This window comes from Ostrea edulis, chromosome 6 (assembly GCF_947568905.1).
Source record: "Ostrea edulis chromosome 6, xbOstEdul1.1, whole genome shotgun sequence".
Lineage (NCBI taxonomy): Eukaryota > Metazoa > Mollusca > Bivalvia > Ostreida > Ostreidae > Ostrea > Ostrea edulis.
The window spans coordinates 30,498,358-30,519,212 of NC_079169.1; the positions used below are offsets into that span (position 1 = coordinate 30,498,358).

At 34.4% G+C, this 20,855-nt stretch overlaps 1 protein-coding gene across 6 annotated transcripts in view; it reads left to right on the forward strand.

Moving 5' to 3' along the window:
- The first annotated feature begins 6,929 nt into the window (after window positions 1-6,929).
- Window positions 6,930-20,855, forward strand: part of LOC125645460 (serine/threonine-protein kinase DCLK2-like) — a 37,851-nt gene continuing 23,925 nt past the window's right edge. For 5 of the 6 annotated variants that reach the window (XM_048870986.2, XM_056142381.1, XM_056142382.1 and 2 more), the window contains exon 1: window positions 6,930-7,025. The gene's annotated coding sequence lies outside the window, so the exon portion shown is untranslated. Of the gene's footprint in view, window positions 7,026-12,818; window positions 13,331-20,855 lie in introns of those variants that run through there. The other variant, XM_048870985.2, reaches the window with a different exon arrangement.

Genomic DNA, 20,855 nt, shown 5'->3' on the forward strand with positions numbered 1-20,855 from the left:
GTATCATCGTTATGTTATGATCCTGTTGGGCTAGATTGGGGTCACAATATGTTTTTTCATGGGGATAAAGATTGGAGGGGGGTCTTTTAAACTTGTACAACAGCTAAATAACAAAAGGATTAAGGTGATTTTCAAATGTGAGCGATGTAGTCCATGGGCTTTTTTGTTTTTAGAATCTTTTTGTGTAAGGAAGCGTGGATGCACATGACCACAAGCAACCAGCCACTGGTCCGTAGTATCCGGTGATATTTAAAATATAATCCATGAGAAACGTAGAGAAGAAAAATAATCGAAATCTAATTAAGCCTTATTTTACATAACAAAGAATTGTGAGCCCTGTATATCTCGTGTAACTTGACAACTGACATTCAAATTTTTGCTGACCATTAGAAATACCTCAGTTAAGTATCGTAAATATTATAAATGGAAAAATATAAGTTTAAATATTTCAGCTCAAATCGTGTCCATGCCCCTTTAAGAATGTTGTAAAATACACTAGCCTAACAATACATAGGTGAATGCTTATAGATATTACTACAACAGAATTTCAAGGGATACAAAATGAATAAATGATTGGGGTTAGACCGGTCAACAGGGGATGCTTACTCCTCCTAGGCACCTGATCCCACCTCTGGTGTGTCCAGGGGTCCGTGTTTGCCCAATTATCTATTTTGTATTGCTTATAGGAGTTACGAGATCGATCACTGTTCGTTATCTTCACTTTGCATATAAATAGCAGATTATTTGAAGATTATCTATTGTCTATGGTGGAATATTTCTACCCCTACATACAATATGATTTGTCAACATGTAAGATAATTATGTTGACATGCGACTTATTAATGTCAACACATTATATAACTTTGTTGACATGCAAGTTACCAATATATTTAGAGAATTTAATTTTAATATTGGTAATCAACGCAAGTATCTGTCATCGTACATGCAAAATGTAACATGATTATGTTGCCATGTAATTTATTTATGTCAACATGACATACAATTATGTAGGCATGCGACTTGTTCATGTCAACATGCGAGATAATTATGTTGACAAACAAGTTATCTATGGCAACATGCACGTTGATTAAGTCGACATGCAATGTATTTATGTTGACATGCGACTTATTCATTTGGATATAAGACTTATTTGATGCCAAGTTGCATGTCTACATAATTATCTTGCGTGTTGACATAAATATATCGCATGTCCACATACGTGTGTTGCACGTCGACTTAATTAACTCGCATGTTGACGTAAAGAAGTCACGTGTGAACATAATTGTCTTGCATGTTGACATAAATAAGTCGCATGTTATCAACATACTTATGCTGCACCTTGCAGGAGTATCCGGGTAGCGTGGTGGTTAACACAATCGCTTCTCATCGCTGGGACTCGAGTTTAATTCCCGTGATCGGCAGTGGTTGTATGTGAGAGGGTATGGTGGTCGCCCACTCGGACGCGTGGGTTTTCTCCGGGTACTTCGGTTTCCTCCCACAAAAAGATCCCCTAGCGCAAATATCCGTGCAAATCGGTCAATAGCTAGTATAGTGCTAATGTTCATTGAACATTGGTTACCGGTATGTATATCCGACTTTGAAAATAAAGATTATTTTAAAAAACATGTGATATCAGAGACTGCCGTTAGTAGGTAAATTTACCAATAATATATTAATTATTTTGCATGCTGACATAATTCATCTTGCATGTAGGCGGCAGAAATATGTCCCCATAATTGTCTCTTTTATTTTGCCCAAGGTATTCAAGTTAATGAAAACGTGTACCCATTTCTTTTCACTGACTGATTGTTTTGTCAAAATACAATCATCTCATTGTGGTTATGGACATCCACAGCACTTTTTCAAGCCGAGCCATTCCGATTAGGCAGCAAGAGGCAAATTGATCATGGTAACTGTATTCAATATTTAGGAAAATTTTCAAAACATGAAGTTAAAACATTGATAGAACGACAGAATCAACGGCGACCAGCTAATTGACAGTGCGTCACATTTTTGCGAAGGAAGTGGGGGAAGAGAACCGATCTAGTAATTAATTTCTGGTTGAATTACTGATTTTAATTATCTATGACGTTTCTCTTTATGCATGTTGTATGAAAAATTAAAAACGCTTGCGTAAATGTGCTTAAAGAACTTAATAATTGCTCCCCTACGACATTGAAAGCGGCATTGAAAATCAGAAAATTTACCAAAGTTGACATCGATGTGTAGGATGAAATATCTTCATTGTCTCGAAATTGATTTTAAATTATCTGCGTCATACTAGAGTAAAATTCTGGAACCCGGTACATCATGCACTATATATAGTCCTGTTCAATTACATACACCTACAATTAATGTGCTGTTTCACACTCTTATATAATGCTCAAATTCTTATCCTTAATCAGGGATAAAAATATAAAGAACGAAAACTAAATTTATCTGAGATCATTGGTCAGAAAGGGGTGTTTTGATAACAGTCTTTCTGGGAGCCCGTAAAACTCAACATTTTAAAGCTGCAATTAAAAGATAGAAAAAATCTTTATATTTTTCTTCTATGATATGCGTCTTTATGAAGCCTGTGGCATCTAAAACAAAGCAATTTCTCGCTATAGTTAAAATGCTAATTTGGGTAAACGGTTCTTCCTTCAGAAAATTTCGAGCACAGCTTTGGATAAATCTTTCTATCAGATTTGTGAAGTAGAACAATAAATCTATGGTATTATTTGTCCAAGCCTAAATTCTCTGTTTTCTGAAAGAAAAATACCCATCTTATGTCAAAATTTCGAAAAATAGAAACAAAAGTCATGTTTTTAATGTAACAATCCAGGTTCTTCTGTATCTGTCTAAACATGTCTCAGATTTCCTGTTGGGCTATGAGACTGGGGAAGGTTCAGTATTCGTGATAGTTTGCAAGACTTAAACTGTAAAAAATATTTTTAGCGGTAACAACTCTTTTCCAGATGATACCAATGGTTTGCTGTTCTCACAAAGAGTTTTTATATTGCACTGTTTTGGCTGTTGGGTATGGTGTCCGGATAGGGCCATTTGCAAAAGCGTGACTGCGCGTTAGTCACAACACGCCGTCACGCCAACAAGCAACACGGCGCGAAGGTGTGTTGCTTGTTGGCGTGAAGGCGCGTTGCTTGTTGGCGTGTTGTGACTAACGCGCAGTCACGCTTTTGCAAATGGCCCTATCCGGACACCATACTATCCGGACACCATACATGCTGATGTTGTCACCTTGCTTTCAGTGTCGGTAGATCAAGGCCGTTGTGCACCTTTCTCTGAGGGGTGTAGACAACGATGAAACGAGACCCCTTCTTTGATATTCTCAAATTAATTTATTTCTGATGTAGGACATAAGGTATTGTCATTTTCATTCTAAATTGGGAATAGGAACTGATCAAACTTCTTTGGGATTCTTGTACAATATGTAGGCTTAATTCTAAAACAAAAGGACGAGTGTGGATTTTGGTGGGCCCATATCATATACAACCCTTTCATATCAATGTTTAGGGAAGGTAGAGGGATTGCAATTTATATCTATATAAAAACAATATTGAACCCAATCTTTAATCCTAAAATCTATCTAACATCAAATAAAAGATTAGGAAATCGAAACCAGCTAATCTAGGTAGAACATGCGAAGAGAAACAAACCCGATACCCAAGAGAATAGAAATAGATCTCGGAGCTAGGAAAAACCAGCCGGATAATCCCTAGAAGGATTGCGACTGAGAGAGCTAGAAACCCATGAAAGCAGTGGAAGGATCCCGGAGTTACAGACAGATGGACCAGACTATGAGATACAGATGATACAAGTATACGTAACAATCACATGTAACAAACTACTAGAGTATGGACTCTTGTTGTGTGTTTAATATTTATGTTTCTCTCCTCAGTCTCGTTTAAGCTCCTCTTTTCAGTTTTGTTTACTAATCTTAGAGGAATGGAACCTTGCATAAAAATTATGAATTGGAATACGAGGTCATTGGAATAAGGTTTCAACATTCAGGAATGGTATATTGCATCTATTGTTTAAAGGGTCAATGCCAGTGCAGGCGGCCATTATTCCAGAGCACGTTTGATGACATCCATACATGTTTCACGTCTGCTGCCATCAAGGCTTTATTGCTCCCTGTTAATTATGCTTTCTTGCTCCCTGTTCATTAAGACTCTTTATTTCGATTGTAAAAGTGTTCAGTCTAACGATGTTTAATATCGTCAACAATATTACGACTTTTACAACTCATTATCTCGCAGTCAGGTGGTGCTTTTTGTTGTTGTTGGTTCCCCCCCCCCCCCCCCCACACACACATTTTTGGGAGTTGAAATTTTGTTCAACTTCTCTAGCCATCAAGCACAGCGCGCATTCTATATTAGACAGGACTTCAGTGTGGGCCTCTTCACTCCTCGTTTTGTTTGAAATAACGTATGTCCCAGAAAACGTTCTCCAAACAATATAATCCTATATGCAAAAGAAATTAAAAACAAAAGAGCTTATTTCAAATTATGAACACTAGGCCTATATAAAAAGATATGCTCGTTTTACATTCACGTGAATTATTTCCTTAAATGTATAAACGAGCATCGCGATCTAAGCACTATATATATATAGGACCGAATTCATTGCTAATAACACGCACATATATATAGTAAATAGGCCTAAATGTCGTATCAATTTAACTTTAATTGATTGGAAAAAAAAGTTCATCTCCCAGGACCAAATTCTGTACTTTCATTTTTTCTTTCAATGCCCCTAGTTATACCCCACTAAACCCTCCCCTAGTTATACCCCATTAAACCCTCCCTTAGTTATACCCCACTAAACCCTCCCCTAGTTATACCCCACTAAACCCTCGTATCTTTTAATCAATTTATAAATGTTTACAAATTTTCTAAATTTTTGATTCCAAAATTTCCCCGCCATTGCCTTTAGATTGCAAAATTGTCCTTTTTCATCAATTTAAAAAAAATCAGAGGAAAGCCCACTGGACCCCCATCAATTGCACTCTCCTCCCTATTGTAATAATAATACTAATAATGTCCTTTATTTAAACAAGATAGCACAATTAGTTTAAAAACTAGTTTACATTGTGGTCCTGAAAACATATATACAGACAGCAGTATTATACAGATACAATATAGAATAGTATATGAAGGTATGTTGTATACATACATGTTCGATATTTACATATTTAAAACTGAAAATAAAGCAAAATAAATAAACAAATAAAAATAAAACTGAAAATAATCAAAAATAAATCTATATGGTTTTAATTTCCCGAATGAAAAATTTTCTAAGATAAGCGGATTTAAAAATTTCCAATGTTGGGTAATATTTTAAAAATTCTGGCATATTATTCCATAACTGCATATTGTCCCTTCATGAATCGACCAGCTACATCAGCTTGAAGTATGATGTTCTCTTTTATAGAGAAGTGGACATGCGTAGGATAAATGACTAGTAACTAAGGCTGTTTTAGGGGGGAGGGGGTCGGACCCCCCCCCCTCTTCTTTTCTTTTTTTACCACACCCGAACGGCAAATGGTCCACCTGTCTAGATTTAGAGTTATTTAGTTGGAGATGGAAGTTGTATGTTGTATGCATGCATAGTATTTACAGATGTATTCTATAGTTTAAATGTATTTATTGAGTGTATGACATAGCAAAAAGGGATATTTTTTGGAAATAGCTGAGGTTTTAATTTGCTAAAATTGACTACGAAGAACAGTAATATGGTAATTTAGTGCAATACAAGTTATTTATTGAGAGGTTTTTTTCATGCTAAAACATTAATTTATAAGTAATAGGGCAGAAAATACTTTCAGCTTATCACATATGAGGTTTGTTTTTAGTATATTCATGTGTTTCATTTTAATGTTGACCTGTTTGAGTATTACATGTATGTGTATATCATAACATGTCTGATAGATATATATTATATCCTTTACTGAAATCTCGCGGAGGTCCGAGTTAGAATAGGTCCTCATTACCCCTTGCTTGTTGTAAGAGGCGTCTAAATGGGACGGTCCTTCGGATGAGACCGTAAAAACTGAGCGGGACGGCAAACAATACAAAATGTAGTAATCAATAAATCTTATTTTGAATGTTTGAAAAAATGATATTCAACAGGTGATACATTTGTTTTGGCTGTAGACCTACAGTGTGTTTGTATTTTGTTCGGATTTTCATGTTTGAGAAATGAATGCATGCTATTTATCTATTGAATACATGGAATTGGATGAATGTTAGATGAATGTTGGATGAATTGGTTGGGTTTTTTTTTTAATTCTCCTACTTCAATGTTCAATTTGTTTTGAAATGTACATAAGACTGAAAAATAAAATTTATTTTCAAATTCTTGAAATTTCAAATAGTATTCATTTAAGGTTTTTATAAAGGAAGTGATAACTATGCATGGAAGCAAAACGGAACCAGAATTTCAGTCTGAAATGCATTAAAATGAATTATTTTGAATCAATTTAATAAGTCAAGTTTATTCTTTTTGTGTAATTCTGTAAAGGATGTGGTGACTATAAATGAAAGGAAGACAGAACAAAAATTTCAGTCGAAAATGCATTAAAATGCACCATTTTGAATCAATCTTTTTTTTTTTTTTTTAAATTTCCGTACTCCTTAATGGGAGGGGAACAACCCCATCCCACGCCCCCCTTCGGCCCTATGGGCCTCAACCCCCACCCCCAAGCACACAGTAAGGTCTAGATCCGCCACTGTACATAGTTTATTAAAGAATAGCTTGTTAAGACAGTTGAACTCCCTCCTTCTGGACCTCGCTATATGTTTAGTATCATAACATCGCTATCACTACTAATGGACCTTTATGGAACACCCAATCAGTACAATAAGTTTACATCCAACATATCCGAATTCACCCGCGACTTATCTAATGAAGTATCTCTCGACCTCCCATGGCGAACCTCTTGACGTCACTAAACAATAATGGCGCCGGGGAAATAGTAACGGTGGATGGTAAAAATGTGAACGAAACTCATTTTAACCACGGTAGGTGTCTTTAATTTACAAAGCAAAACAAATATCTAAATCAGATTATATCACTATTCTTTCTAGTTCCATTTATAATCCAAATCATTTTCTGCGAACATAAGTAATAGGATTTTAGCAGGTGCGCGTTGTTGACAACGGCCACTTTTAGATAACTATCAAGCATGGAGTACCTGTCAAACTTGTCAACTTTCAAAAATATCGGGGACACATAATTCAAGTTGAGCGTGTTTCTTTGATTTCACGAGGATAGGAAATGTGCACGTTATAGCGCTTGACAAAAGTCAATTAGTGCAGATGGCAAAAGTCCTCAGAAATAGTGTATTATAGAAATATATGTAGTGTGTATATATATATAGATATAGATCTACCTGTCGAAGTAACTTGCTGGACATGACAAATATTTTTATAATGCATGAAAATGTTATGATGAATACAATTTTTTATATTGATTATTCAAAAAGGAAATGAATGCAATTGAAATTTTGTATTTTAATTATATGATTTCATTCAATATCTCCCTAATTTATTTAATTTAGAGGGAACATTGATATTACAATTGACACAATGAATATTCAGCATTAGTTTACAGAAGTATTTGTGATTATTGTGTATGGGTATATATATTTAGTGGGAGCTATAATTTTAGCAACTATAATTCTGTGAGGAAAGAAAAATATTAACTCGGATATGTAATTAATTGTTATTGATATTCATTTTTAGCGATCTTATCACTCGCTCATGATGCCAAAATTAAATCCACACTAAAAATTATGCTTATATACGGTAATCATAATATATATATATATGTATAAACAAATAAGACCTGGTTTGGATTTTTTTGAAAAACTCTCAAACTCAAGTTTGAATTGTCAAAATGCATTATTTGTAATTGTAAATTGTCAGGTCATTTGGTTATGCTTTATTTTAAGTGCATGTAAAACTGATTATACCTAGCAGTTAACCTGTTGTGCACAGAATCAGACTGTAATTATAAAGTGTTTAGAATTTGGTGCAATTATTTTGCATTATTCTGTGATCATGATTTAGTGCTTGTTCTCACAGTGAATGATAAAGGATAAGTAAAGATTTTCCTATTTTAGCCCATTACAATGAATCAGTACTCTTGCTTCACTGGAAATGTGTTTAAATATAAATCCCACTAAAAAAAAAAAGGTGTATAGTGGATACCTAATTACTGATATACTTTTTAGTTTGACGTTAATATTTGTTTTTTTCCAACGAGTTGAAGCAGTGTATATATTTTGCAAGACTTTGCTGAGTGAATATATGTACACCGTTAAATGACTTGGAGAAAGCAAATATGAAATTGCTTACATGCACCCACCCCAAGGAATTGACCTGCTGTACCGACCGTCATGACACCTATCCAGGTTTATCCATTAAGTTATTCATACTAGATAAACGCCATCCAGACGAAAGTCTTTTTCTGACCAAATAACAAGTGAAACTGCATGTCCCTGGCAGTATCATACTCTACTGATCCAATGCAGCCGAAAAGGAGAAAATAATCGCTAGACCAGGAATTGAACCCAGGACCTTTGCATTATTAGTCAGGTGCCAGACCGCTGAGGTATCCAGGCCGACATCCACATTCCACCAATTTTACAACATTCCTCTTTCCTTGTAGTAGTCAACAACAACACAAGTGCACCCCTGTCAGGATACATTATCTATTCCTGAACAGGGATGGTAATCGATGGCACCATTTGTGAAATGAGACAGGAATTTTTTTAACATTTGATTTCAAAATGGGAAAACATTTGTAATTCTAGAATTGTTTAAAAAGCGAAATAATTGATTTATATACTGATTTAAGCAAACTTAAAGCTGTGTGATCTGATGTTCATCCATTATTTTTTGTACAGAATTACTCTAAAGCAGATGATTTAGTTTTCAAGTTATTAACTTTCCCTTAATTCTATGCCTCAAAACATTGGCATGTAAAAGAAAACTGGGAGAAGATTATTTAAAAGGTAAATATAGTGGGTACGCATAAATACATTTGTCGCTTCTTAAGTCTGTTAGGTGTCTATAAATAGCCCCACACACACATCAAGGGAATCCCAACATGATGTGTATAACTTTGATGCAACTGTCTAAATTTAGGAGAGCGTAACAATGAATTATGAAGAGGTATTTGATATTTTTATATTTTATATACAGCTACTAGCTGTTGTAACAGAAAAAACACAGCTTTACGCAGATAAGACCACCAATGATTTTACCTCAGAAAGTCTTAACTGGACACATGACTGTCACTTGATTTGTGCATTAGAAATAACCCATATGACAGTCGATCCATGTGACAGTTGTTTGTAAAAACCGATTTAAAATCAAATAATTCTGGTTAAAGCAGGTGAAATAATGTATGACATGTCATACAGCCTCGATTATCACTGCATATGTACAATGATTTAACAGTGCTTTTTCAGACCATACAACTTTAAATTTCCAGTTTTTTATGGTAATTAAAGAAAGATGGAATGTTCCAGTAAAGCTTATGACCTAGTCAGCATCTTAAGTCTATAAGGACATTATCATCAGTCTCCAGTTTAATTGGACACTGAATCAACAGAATTTAAATCATCAACATTTTGAATATGTATACTTTTGTTTTATTTATCACGCTGGAATCAAAGCAATAACCCTTGAAATTTGTTTTTGTTGTAAGACATTTTTCACTGTTGGTGTCATGACTGCGGTCAATTTCAGACCCATTCTCTTGTTGATTTTCCATCTTTTATTTTGAAATTCTTGTTTAATTTCAACTATAATCTAAAGAAACTTTAGCATGATAAGATTTATAATTACCCAGCATCTTTTGTCACATGACAAATTTATAGAATATTAATTCAGAGCTTAAATGCAATAAAGCTACAAACATAGGTAAACACCGGAAGTATCCCAAGTAATGAGTTCTTAACAAAAATTAAAAAAAAACACTTTTGATTTGCGATCTTATTTTCATCAACCTTTGGGAATTTTTTTGATGTCGTTTTGGGGAAAACACTTTCTTTTCAGCATTGAGAATGGGGCCATTTTCAGTCCTCTACAGTCCCCTTAAAAAATAATTGAAAGATGCATGGTAGGACCTATCCAGGCTAATATCTAAGAATGACATTCAAGTAATAAAACGACTACTACAGCACTATTGAAATTTCTGGTTCTTGAAGCCAACTAAGAGAAGAACATTAACGCCATTCCACTGGAACAGTTTTCATTTGTTTGAGAAATCTCAATTTTCAATACAAACTTTAATATTACTTGAAAAAGATGTACACAAGATTTTATCTCAGTGTAGGAGTAGAATTCCTTGGCCTGTAGGTGTGATATCCATGTCATTAGGATGGTATCCCAGGCTCTACTATGTAGGGGATGATTGTTTCCATTCATCAGGCTTTGGACACTTAAAAGAAGATTAGAATTTCAAAAACCATGAAGATTTAAAATTCATAAATCTGCCCAAAGTGTGAGGAAAAGAATCTGGCTAAGCTGGGATGCGGGAATCTCCTGGCAGTTAATAGAACATTTTATACCCAATTTTATCTATTTGCATGTAGGATGGTGAAATATTATGTGGATGGCATGGACCTGGAAATAATGGAATGAAAAATATGATCCCATTAAGCTATAATGAAACAAAACAGTATACTAGCTGTTAAGATGGGGACTTTGTATCGACATCAATCGTTCGATGGTATGGGAACATTTGCTGCCATCTACACTCAGTTCTGCCAAATGAGATATTGATACATGTATATAGGAAAAAGAATTTTTTTTGAAAACATTTATATATATATATATATATATATATATATATATATATATCCAAATTGTGTTTTTAAAAAAATCACAGTGTCCGGTATAAAATATTAAAAGAAATAGAATAAACAGTACACAAAGTTAAAAATTTAACTTTGTGTACTGTTTATTCTATTTCTTTTAATATATATATATATATATATATATATATATATATATATATATATCCACACATATACTATAATCTGGAAAAGATTTGGGGGAGTTATAATATTAGTCCATTATGCTAGATCTAGGAAAACTATTTTGGGATCTTACGGCAAATATCATATTCACGCACATGTTCCATTACCGATATACAATGTACCTAATTTTTGAGAACATCACATTTTCAGGCATTCACTGTGAGATATGCTCTTCTCTCAAATGCTGCATACGTTTAATCATACGATTTAGTAATTATGTAGTGACTTTTCTATTTGGATATTAAAAGAGAGGTGGAGAGAGAGAATATATTAATTTCATGCTATTCTATTTTCGTCATGAGAACCCAGCCCTTGTTACAAATGGTTTTAATAATTTCAGGATTCTTAATATAAATAGAATTTAAACTGCATTTATTTTATGACAAGTAATAAAAATGTTCAACTGTGCTTACATTAATACTTCTCGTCGGCTCGGATATATTGGTGCGAATGGGTCATTGACGTGGGAGGAAACCGGAGTACCCAGAGGAGACTCACAGATTAATGGAATTCGTGACACGTATCACTGCTACCTTAATGATTAATTGTCAGACAAGTCATATAAGGTGAAAGGGTGAAGCTATAATTGAATTGTTATACTGACATATTAGCTACTGTATCTGAACTAAACAGAAAACTGACCAAGTCTGCACAATGACGTGTTGCTATAAGCCAGAGTACCGACTTCCTGTTCGGTATTAAAGTGAACGTTCTTGTTTATGGGAGTGGATGTCGTTCTTTACTGAGTATCAAGTTAACCTTGTAAACTGACATGATTTAATTAATTTTGATTGAACATATTTGAATGTTTATGAGCAGAATTTACACTTGATCAACAGTTTCTACATTTATTTCCAATGGATCAAAGGGTTTTGTGCACAGCCCGAGTGAAGTAAACATTTCATTTATTCTTGACTATATGGAGATCACTGCCAAAAATGTTCTCTACACTTTTCCATTAGCAATGATTAGCCAATATTTACATTGCTTGGTGGAGTTGCAAATTTTAAGAGTAAAAGGAATTGATATGAGATGGGCTACTTTTAGGACAGGTGGATAAAAAGGATTATTTGAAAAAAGAAGTTTACTAAATTATTCCTTGTAAATAAGATTAGAGAATAATGCAAAATGTGTTAAAAAAGATTTTGAATGAAATTTTTAAAGAGCGATCATAAGATTTCGAACTGGGGATTCGAATCATGATTGTAAAGTTGAAAGTTTTTCAGTGTGTAGTTAGCAGAAGACAAAATGGTCTTTCAATTTTTGAATCCGAATTGTGATTGGTACTTAAGCACTGACAGATTTGATCAGTCCCTAACTTGGACAGGTGAAATTTCCTTTTGTACAAATAACCAAAAGTTGTAATCAGTAATGAATTAGCTGTTGTCAGTAAGTTTTGTACCTTTAAATTTTATACAGATAGGTAATAGGATTATTGCCATCTAGTTTGCCTAGGACACATTTTATCAATAAATCTTAATTTACACGATATGAATTTCGAACATGAAATACTGCAGATAGGAAAGATTTGAATCAACCTTCAGATGCCTTCCAGCATTCTGGAAAAGGAAACATTTCACCTCTTAATGTGTCTTGAACTTCGGCAGAAAATGGTCTCTGAATGAATTGATTGAACATTGGCATGTGCAGAATTGTTATGTGTCCTCAGATATTTGGTAATTTTACCTGTAAGTCTTTCAACAAATTTGATAGTGATTTTGGCAAAGGTCCATCATCAAGGGGAATAACTGAGGAGATCTCTATTTTGTGTTCATTTGCACAGAAGAGTGCACATTATTCTTTTAAATGTATTTTATCATTTTTGAGCTATTTGACAAGGATTTTAAATATTTCGCCATTATCGACAGTGCTTTGGGTATATCTGTGTTGTCAAATATCGATGGATAAATTGTGTTGGTTTAAGTGTATTCAGATTTGAAATGTGTTTAAAGAACCAAACATCATCAATAAGCTGATGAGATTAACAAATGGATTAATTTTTGGACTCGGCGTGATACACTTTAACTTGAACAATTGCAGGAATTAGAGTAAACCCCTGTCAACCATGTTAAATTAAAACAATCATTGCACAATAATTATTGCCATCATAAGAGGAAAAACACTTTACATATTTTCAGAAAAGTGTGTTCTTTTAAATTTGCAAGACTGTGTGTATCTTATTGGGAATTGAAAGAGAAAAAGTTTACCACAAGTTAGTTATGCAAAATCCGTGATAACTGATTGGATTAACCTTCTGGTGTGCATGGATTAAGGGTAGGTTTTCCATTCTTAGTTACCTAGTTCCTAACTTTCACCTTTTGTTCCTTTATAAGAGGGTGAGACTCGGTAATTAGGTCACTTTCTATTCAATTTTTTTATTTGTACAATTACCTTGTTCATTATGATGCACTGAAGCAAAGAAATATTGATTTACACATAGTTTGTTAAAGTTTCATACCTTGTATCAATTTTTTGCTGCATAAGTTTGGATATGTACTAGAAATTGATTCACAAATACATTTAATTTGTTAATTTGATATCTCTTCCTTTTTTTGATACCATAGAAATCAAACTATAAAATTTGCAATGTATTAAAAAAATCTCTTGTAAACATTAAGTGGTAGTATTTGAATTGGTAATTATACATAGCCATAATATGAAATTTCTAATTATATTTGATTGGCCTATATCATTATTACAGTGTTGTCACCTAATTCAAGATTAGGTATGTAATATTAGTGTTCAGATTTAATTGGGAAATATCTTTGAAGGATTAACAAAAATTGTTGGAGTTTAATGCTTTGAAGTATGTCAGAATTGATTTCAGTTGTGATTTACTAAGAAAGAAATTTTTCCAAAATGTTCATATGGTAGCCATTTTGTTTCTCAGGCTCTGCTTGGAACTAAGGTTGTTCAGTTAGGGCTAAACCTTACGTCAAACGGATCACATCATTGTCAATATGAATGGTGTGTATTTATAGTGGTTAAATTTTGCACTAGATAATATTTAAATGGTATTGATGTGATAGAACAATGAATACTGTTCTGTTTATTTTGTCCATTGCTTGTGTCCTACTTGGCTGTTACAGTGCTTTGTCATGTAGATTTGGCAATGCATAATGAATGTAAACATTTGTTCTTTGATTGCAAAGTATCAGGACAACAGGATAATGATGTCTGACTCTAAAGACTGCTGTGTCATTTATTACAGTATCTCCCTGTATCAGAAAGACCTTGTATACATGTAGTCGCTGCATGACGTGAGTCTCCTCTTTCCTCCACATAGACCTAGCTTACACCCTAATACAGCCAAACATGACTATAGTGAACACATTTATAAAGAATTCATGCTTATAGTGAAATTATTTTTATTCCCTGTAGTTTTAAAAACATATGATGAACTCATTGAATATAACAAATTACCTTTATAACAAATCTAAATTGTTCGTCCCCAGCTCTTCGCTGCAGCGTCTTGTACTGCAGTGTGATAGGGACACATCATCTGTCTGGGTATCTCATTCTGTTTCGTTGTAAATCGAGTTATTTCATCTTTCTCTCATTAGATCTTGTGTGTCTATCAGTCATGTTACATTCATGGAGTCTTAATTCTTCTGCATTTGAAGTTGATAGTAAGGATCTAGAGTGCAGTCCCCTCCTTGCTGAAGTATCCAATGGTTTGAGATGGCGGAGATGGTGATAACTTTAAATGAAATGTGTTCTGTGCATTACTGCATTCGTATTTAGCCAAGTGGCTGAGGTTGACTATTTGGTGTGTTTTTTCTATATCCTTGGGGTCACTATAGTACAATACTTAATTTGGACATGATAGCTGTCAGTTTGAATTTGAGTAGGGCAAGATATTGGCACCAATTCTTTTCCTTGTAGTCTTATTCTTAAAGCTTTGGACTGTCTGGTAAATCTGATGGAAATTGATTAGTCCAATATTCAAGTTACACTATTCAATCTGGATGTCTGAAGGCTGCTAGATTAGGTTTTTGTTTCTATATTCTTGATTCAATCCTCTAGATGCTTTAATTTTTACTGATATCAAAACTTTGAAAACATTTCACTGATAGTGAGTTGTTGGCCACTGTGAGATACAGCCAGAGTAAGAATAGCAGACACAGACTGTTTAGATGGAAAGGGGGGGGGGGGCATAAGTTACTTCTCTGCAGTGACAAGCAAGATCCAAGAATGAAATGTATGTGTACTGTGTGGAGTTCAAAAAAGTTTCACATGGCAAAAACAACACAAATACGTTAATATATGGTTGTAAGAAATGGAAATTGCTGGAAATAACTGACAGTGAAAGAGTAATTTCCTCCGGAAGGCAACAAATTAACAGTCAGTATTTGTATATAGCATTTTACTCTATCCCTGCCATTTATGTTTCTGAAGAAAATGTGTGATTTATTAGAGAAGAATGAATTATTCAACTAATTTGTGTGTTATTTAATTGCTTATCTTGAGCTAATATGAAATGGAAGTTTTAAATTGTCAGGTTTGTCAATGTCAATGAAAAAAAAAATTTCAGTTCAGCGAAAATGTGAATTTATGCATCAGACTAATTTCTTTATTAATGTCTTAAGTTAAAAGATCTCTCTCTCTCTCTCTCTCTCTCTCTCTCTCTCTCTCTCTCTCTCTCTCTTTGTGAACATTTTCCTTGCTCATGTAACAGAATGCTAGAATTTGGGTTTCAGGTGCATGCTATTTCTGAAAGCTTATGATACATGTACTTAAATGAGTAGAGCTTATGGTTGTTAAAATAATGCTTCTGAAGGCTAATGCTCAAAACTAGAGAGCCAGAGGAGACCTGGAGATTTGGTTCTTTGATGTGTTTGCTAGGCTTTCATGACATTGTCACATTCATCAAATGACTGTGCTTAACCATTCATGGAATTGAGACACAATAAAAAAAAGAACCAATTACACTTGTAGAGGGTAGTGGTTTATGATTCCACATTACTTTATGGGTCTTCGGAAAGTTATTGTGTGCACAATGCTACAAGAAGATTTCTGACTCTTTGATGAAATTGTGTTGAATTTTCTCCAGGTACGTGCAACCCTGTAGGAAATACCTGTTGACAAATGTCGAGTGTAAGCTTGCAAAATTGAAAGATATAAAAGTGTTATCTTTTGATATTGAAAGAAGTTTCAATTCTTGAGAGTTTAAATACAAGGAGATTGATATCGGAGTGAAAAAGAATATTTGTTCTTCATTGAAGTCGATGTCATACTGCTAACTGTTATTTCTATGAAAAGCAAGATCTTTTATTTTATTGAACCATTTTATCTTCTGTCCTTTGATACCGCCTTGTACACAGATAAATCAAATTCCATTTTATGAAGAATGATGACTTCCATTTCACTTTTACTTTATTCATAATGTGAAATGTGTTTGTTCAGTCTTGTAAAAGGGGGAACATCCCAGATACCTGTATACATGTAGTTTTATAGACATAAAGCTATTTAAAGATTGATGCATGTAGCTGTGTTTTGCTTTCTGTGTATTTATTTTAGCCCCTGTCTCAAACTATCTGTGACTGCACTGTAAGGCTGCCTGTCCATCTGTCTATCTTTTTTTGTCTGCCCATCAGTGTGTCTGTAACATTTTGTTTTCCATGTAACTCATAATGCTTTGAGATGTTGCAATGCAACTCTCTATGAATTAAGTTTTCTAATGAACATCTAAAGATCAACATTAAATTCAATCTAATAACCCACGTTTACAAAGTTATTACCCTTTGCACAAAATTTGTTTTTCAGCTCTTTTTCAGTATGCTCTGAGGTGAAATGAAAATGCTGTGCATAGCTTTCAAATGTACTGTACATCCAGCTTATGTTATAGTTAACATATTGCAAAAGTTATGACCCTTTTATTTTAAAATTGTTGTCTAAAATTAGAGAGGACATGTATTGCTGTATCACTGAGAGAGGTAGTGGATCAAAATTAGAGAGGACATGTATTGCTGTATCACTGAGAGAGGTAGTGGATCAAAATTAGAGAAGACATGTATTGCTGTATCACTGAGAGAGGTAGTGGATCATTTTTGTATGCACCTTTGGTTTAGCATTCTCTAGTTTCAAATTCAACTTGTGAAGGGGTGAAGGTTAGGTTCTGTTTAATACTTGTAACATATTCATCATTTGGCATTTACAGCCAAGTTTGGAACTCTAAATATTAGTGAAAAATTCTCTCAATGGGACATTCAAACAAGCAAATTAATCAATCAACCAAGTTTGGATACTTTTGGTTTACACATGCCCAGTTGAACTTCAGTATCTCGAACATTGATATCTTGAATATATGTTGGAGTGAGATGGAAGTCCTTACTACATGTAATATATTTTGACCTCGATCAATATCTCAAACCCTCGGATATCTCAAAGTTTTTGGCCCCATAGAGTTTGAGATAATGAGGTTTGACTGTATTTGGAAGAGCTTAACTGTTAAATAGGTCCTTACAGAGACATGTGCTGTGGAATCCAAATCTTACTGTATTTTATTGGGTCATAAATCTGTGGACTGAGTATTGCGTATGATAATTTGCTGGAGCTTTTCATTCCATTGCAGACTATAACCATGAAATCCCTATATTACGGGGTATTTTATAGGATTGGGTTTTGTACAAAAATCAACTTCTACAAACAGTTGCATACCAAGTGATGAGACATATGGCACATATTTCTTGAAGGAAATGTTCTGGAGTTAATAAAATTCAAGCATGGCTACCATTGCCTCAAATTTGTTAGAACATCTCTTCCTGAAAGACAGCAATTGCCAAGTTACCAAACAAGTAGTCTCAAACATGTACAGCATTTAATATTTCTACATGTAAGTGATTGTTTGGGAGATTTCAATGAATCACCTCTCAAGTTTTAATATTATTAGTTACAAATTGTCTAGGCACTAATATTCTTCTTTTAAAGATTCCATTTAGAGGGTTTTTACTAACTGAAGTGAGCAGATTATTTGATTCCTGCATGGTTGGGTGACTAATCAAGAAAACCCACTTTAATGAGTAACTTGGGTAAGCATTCCTACCCTATTGTTTTAGTTTTCCTGGAAGGTTTGGAAAAATTATAGACATCTGCGTGAACTTAATGGGAAAGCTTTTTTGTACTGTTCTGTCTTCTCATATACTTTGACAAATTTTTAAGATTCAATTTTTCTTATATTTTGATCCCTAGGTCATAGAAGTTCAAACTGTATGAGAATTTAAATGAAATTTATATTTATCATTTTTAAAAATCTGTGGAATTGAGTTAGGTGATAGAGTGTTGTGAGCCACCGTCCTCTTGTTTTACTCATCGTTTGCTGGGTATGGTTCTTGCAGTTTCAGCCCCGTGGGGATCCGGGTTAGAATAGGTCCTCAGTACCCCTTGCTTGTCGTAAGAGGCAACTAAATGAGGCAGTCCTTCAGATGAGACCGTAAAAACTGACGCCCTGTGTCAAAGCAGGTGTGGCAGTGGCACGATAAAGATCCCTCCCTGCTCAATGGCCATAAGGGCCGAGCATAGGCCTAAATTTTGCAGCCCTTCACCGGCAATGATGACATCTCCATATGAGTGAAAGATTCTCAAGAGGGACGTTAAACAATATACAATCAATCAATTTTGCAGTTTCATCTAAAGCACAGGAACCGCAGCTCTGGAACAATGGTGATCAAATCACAGCCTTTGTCTGGTTACTGTCCTAGGGTTGGTCTCCTAGGATGCTAGTTCTGTTTAACGAAATCGTAAATTAGTCACAAAATGTGCACAATGCACTGAATGTTTTGTGCACTGTGTGTATATTAGGTATTAGAAAGACATGCGAAAGGTATTGCAAATAATTAATAAACCTTGTACATTGTAGAACAAAATCTCCAAAGTTTTTGTAACAGAATTGTGCCCTGAAAGTAAAGACCTGGATATTATAGAATAATGATTTATGTTTTGGTGGAAATCCCTTGTTATCTGTGGGATCATCCGGGGAATGCATGTTATCCTGTCGTTCATCTTATTGGAAATCAATGTGCTGCGCTCCGGGAGTGCCAGATAACACGGGCAATGCTTACACCTATATTGTGACAGGTTTTTAAGACATCCATGTCTTGTCAGGGTCTCCATCGATGTTCTCCGTATTGGCAGTCTCCTCATTCTTGTAACACGTGGATGAGATTGCATTACTGTATTTCTAACTTTTGACAACCTTGTAGTGGGAAGTTTTTTTGGTTCTGTTTTATAGGGAGTTGTTTGAGTTTGGGACCTTTGTAAATTAGAAATAAAATGTATTGATGTGTATAATCACAGAAAGTAGATACGAACGAGTCCATCACTGTACTGGTAAGTGATTACGATGTGTGCTTGTAGTCGAGTTCTAAATGCGTGATGTTCTCTACAGGTGTGGAAGTAAGAGGAGTTTCTTGTCAAACAGAAGTTTAGGTTAGTACTACGCAAAAATTAAAGGTCCATTGACCCACCCACTGTCATATTGACTTTCTTTTCCTTTGAAATTCAGAACTGGTAGCTGAACTAAGACATTGAGGACTTTTTTGAAAAAATGCATTTAAAATCACAAATTCGTAACATTAGTACATACACGTATATATTAAAAAGGATATCGATTTGATTACCGAAATGTTTTTATAATTTACATCTAATGTGTTGCTATGGATGAGAAATCCTTTTTTTTAAATGCTGACAATTTGACTCTTAGCACCGTTACTATTGAAGTTATTGATGGATGTGTTACTATTTCTGGAATTCAATATTAAATCACAGGTCAGTCACACAGCATTACAGTAAAATAAATGCAAAACACTTAATTAAATATCAGGACCTAGTGATTAAACAGTGAATAAATCGGTGAAAGGACCAGAATTTGAGAAGTTTGCAGAAGCTGAAAGTACATTTCAACCTACTAAGTGAATCAATGAATTTTTACTAATATCCTCTGTAAACATAGTCTGAACCTCTCCATTAATGTAAAGCAGACTAGACAGTGATCATTAGTATTATTATGTCTCCCCTCTTTCAGGGGGAGACATATTGTTTTTGTACTTTCCGTCCGTCTGTCTTTCACAAAAGCTTGTGACCGCTTCTCCTCCTATATGGGTTATTGGATAGACTTGAAACTTTGTACAATGCTTCATTGCCATTTGTAGATGTGCATATGGTAGGAACAGGAGGATCTAATTATTTTCCTAAAAGTTATAGTGGATCTAAGAGGGTGGAGGATATTAAAATTAAAATTGCTTGTGAACGCTTTTCCTCTTATATGGCTTATCCGATAGACTTGAAATTTTGTACAATACTTCAATCCCTTTTGCAGATGTGCATATTATAGGTACAGGAGGATCCAATTGTTTTCCTTAAAGTTGTAGTGGATCTGAGGGGTGGAGGGTGTAAAATGGTTTGTGAACACTTCTCCTATGTGGTTATGGGAGTTCATAATGTCTATGTTCCTGCTCATGCTTTTTCCTCCATACCATGCAGTACATTAAGGGGATGAGGTTTCATTTGAATTAAGCACAAAGTCTTCCAATTTGGGGAGCTGCAAGGGAGACATTAGTTTTTCATAAATACAATCTCTCATTTTATTGAATTCATGGCTCCTGCATCTGCTGACATTACTGCAGAAGTTGCACAATATGCATCTCTATGTGCATATTATATCTGTTATGATATGCACTGTTTGAATAAACAATTTGATTTATTTCAATTGAGATTTAAATCTTTGCTTCCTATTAAACAACTGAATAACCTTGAATGTAAGACAATCTACCTTAAAAGTATTTTAATTAAGGTTTCAGAC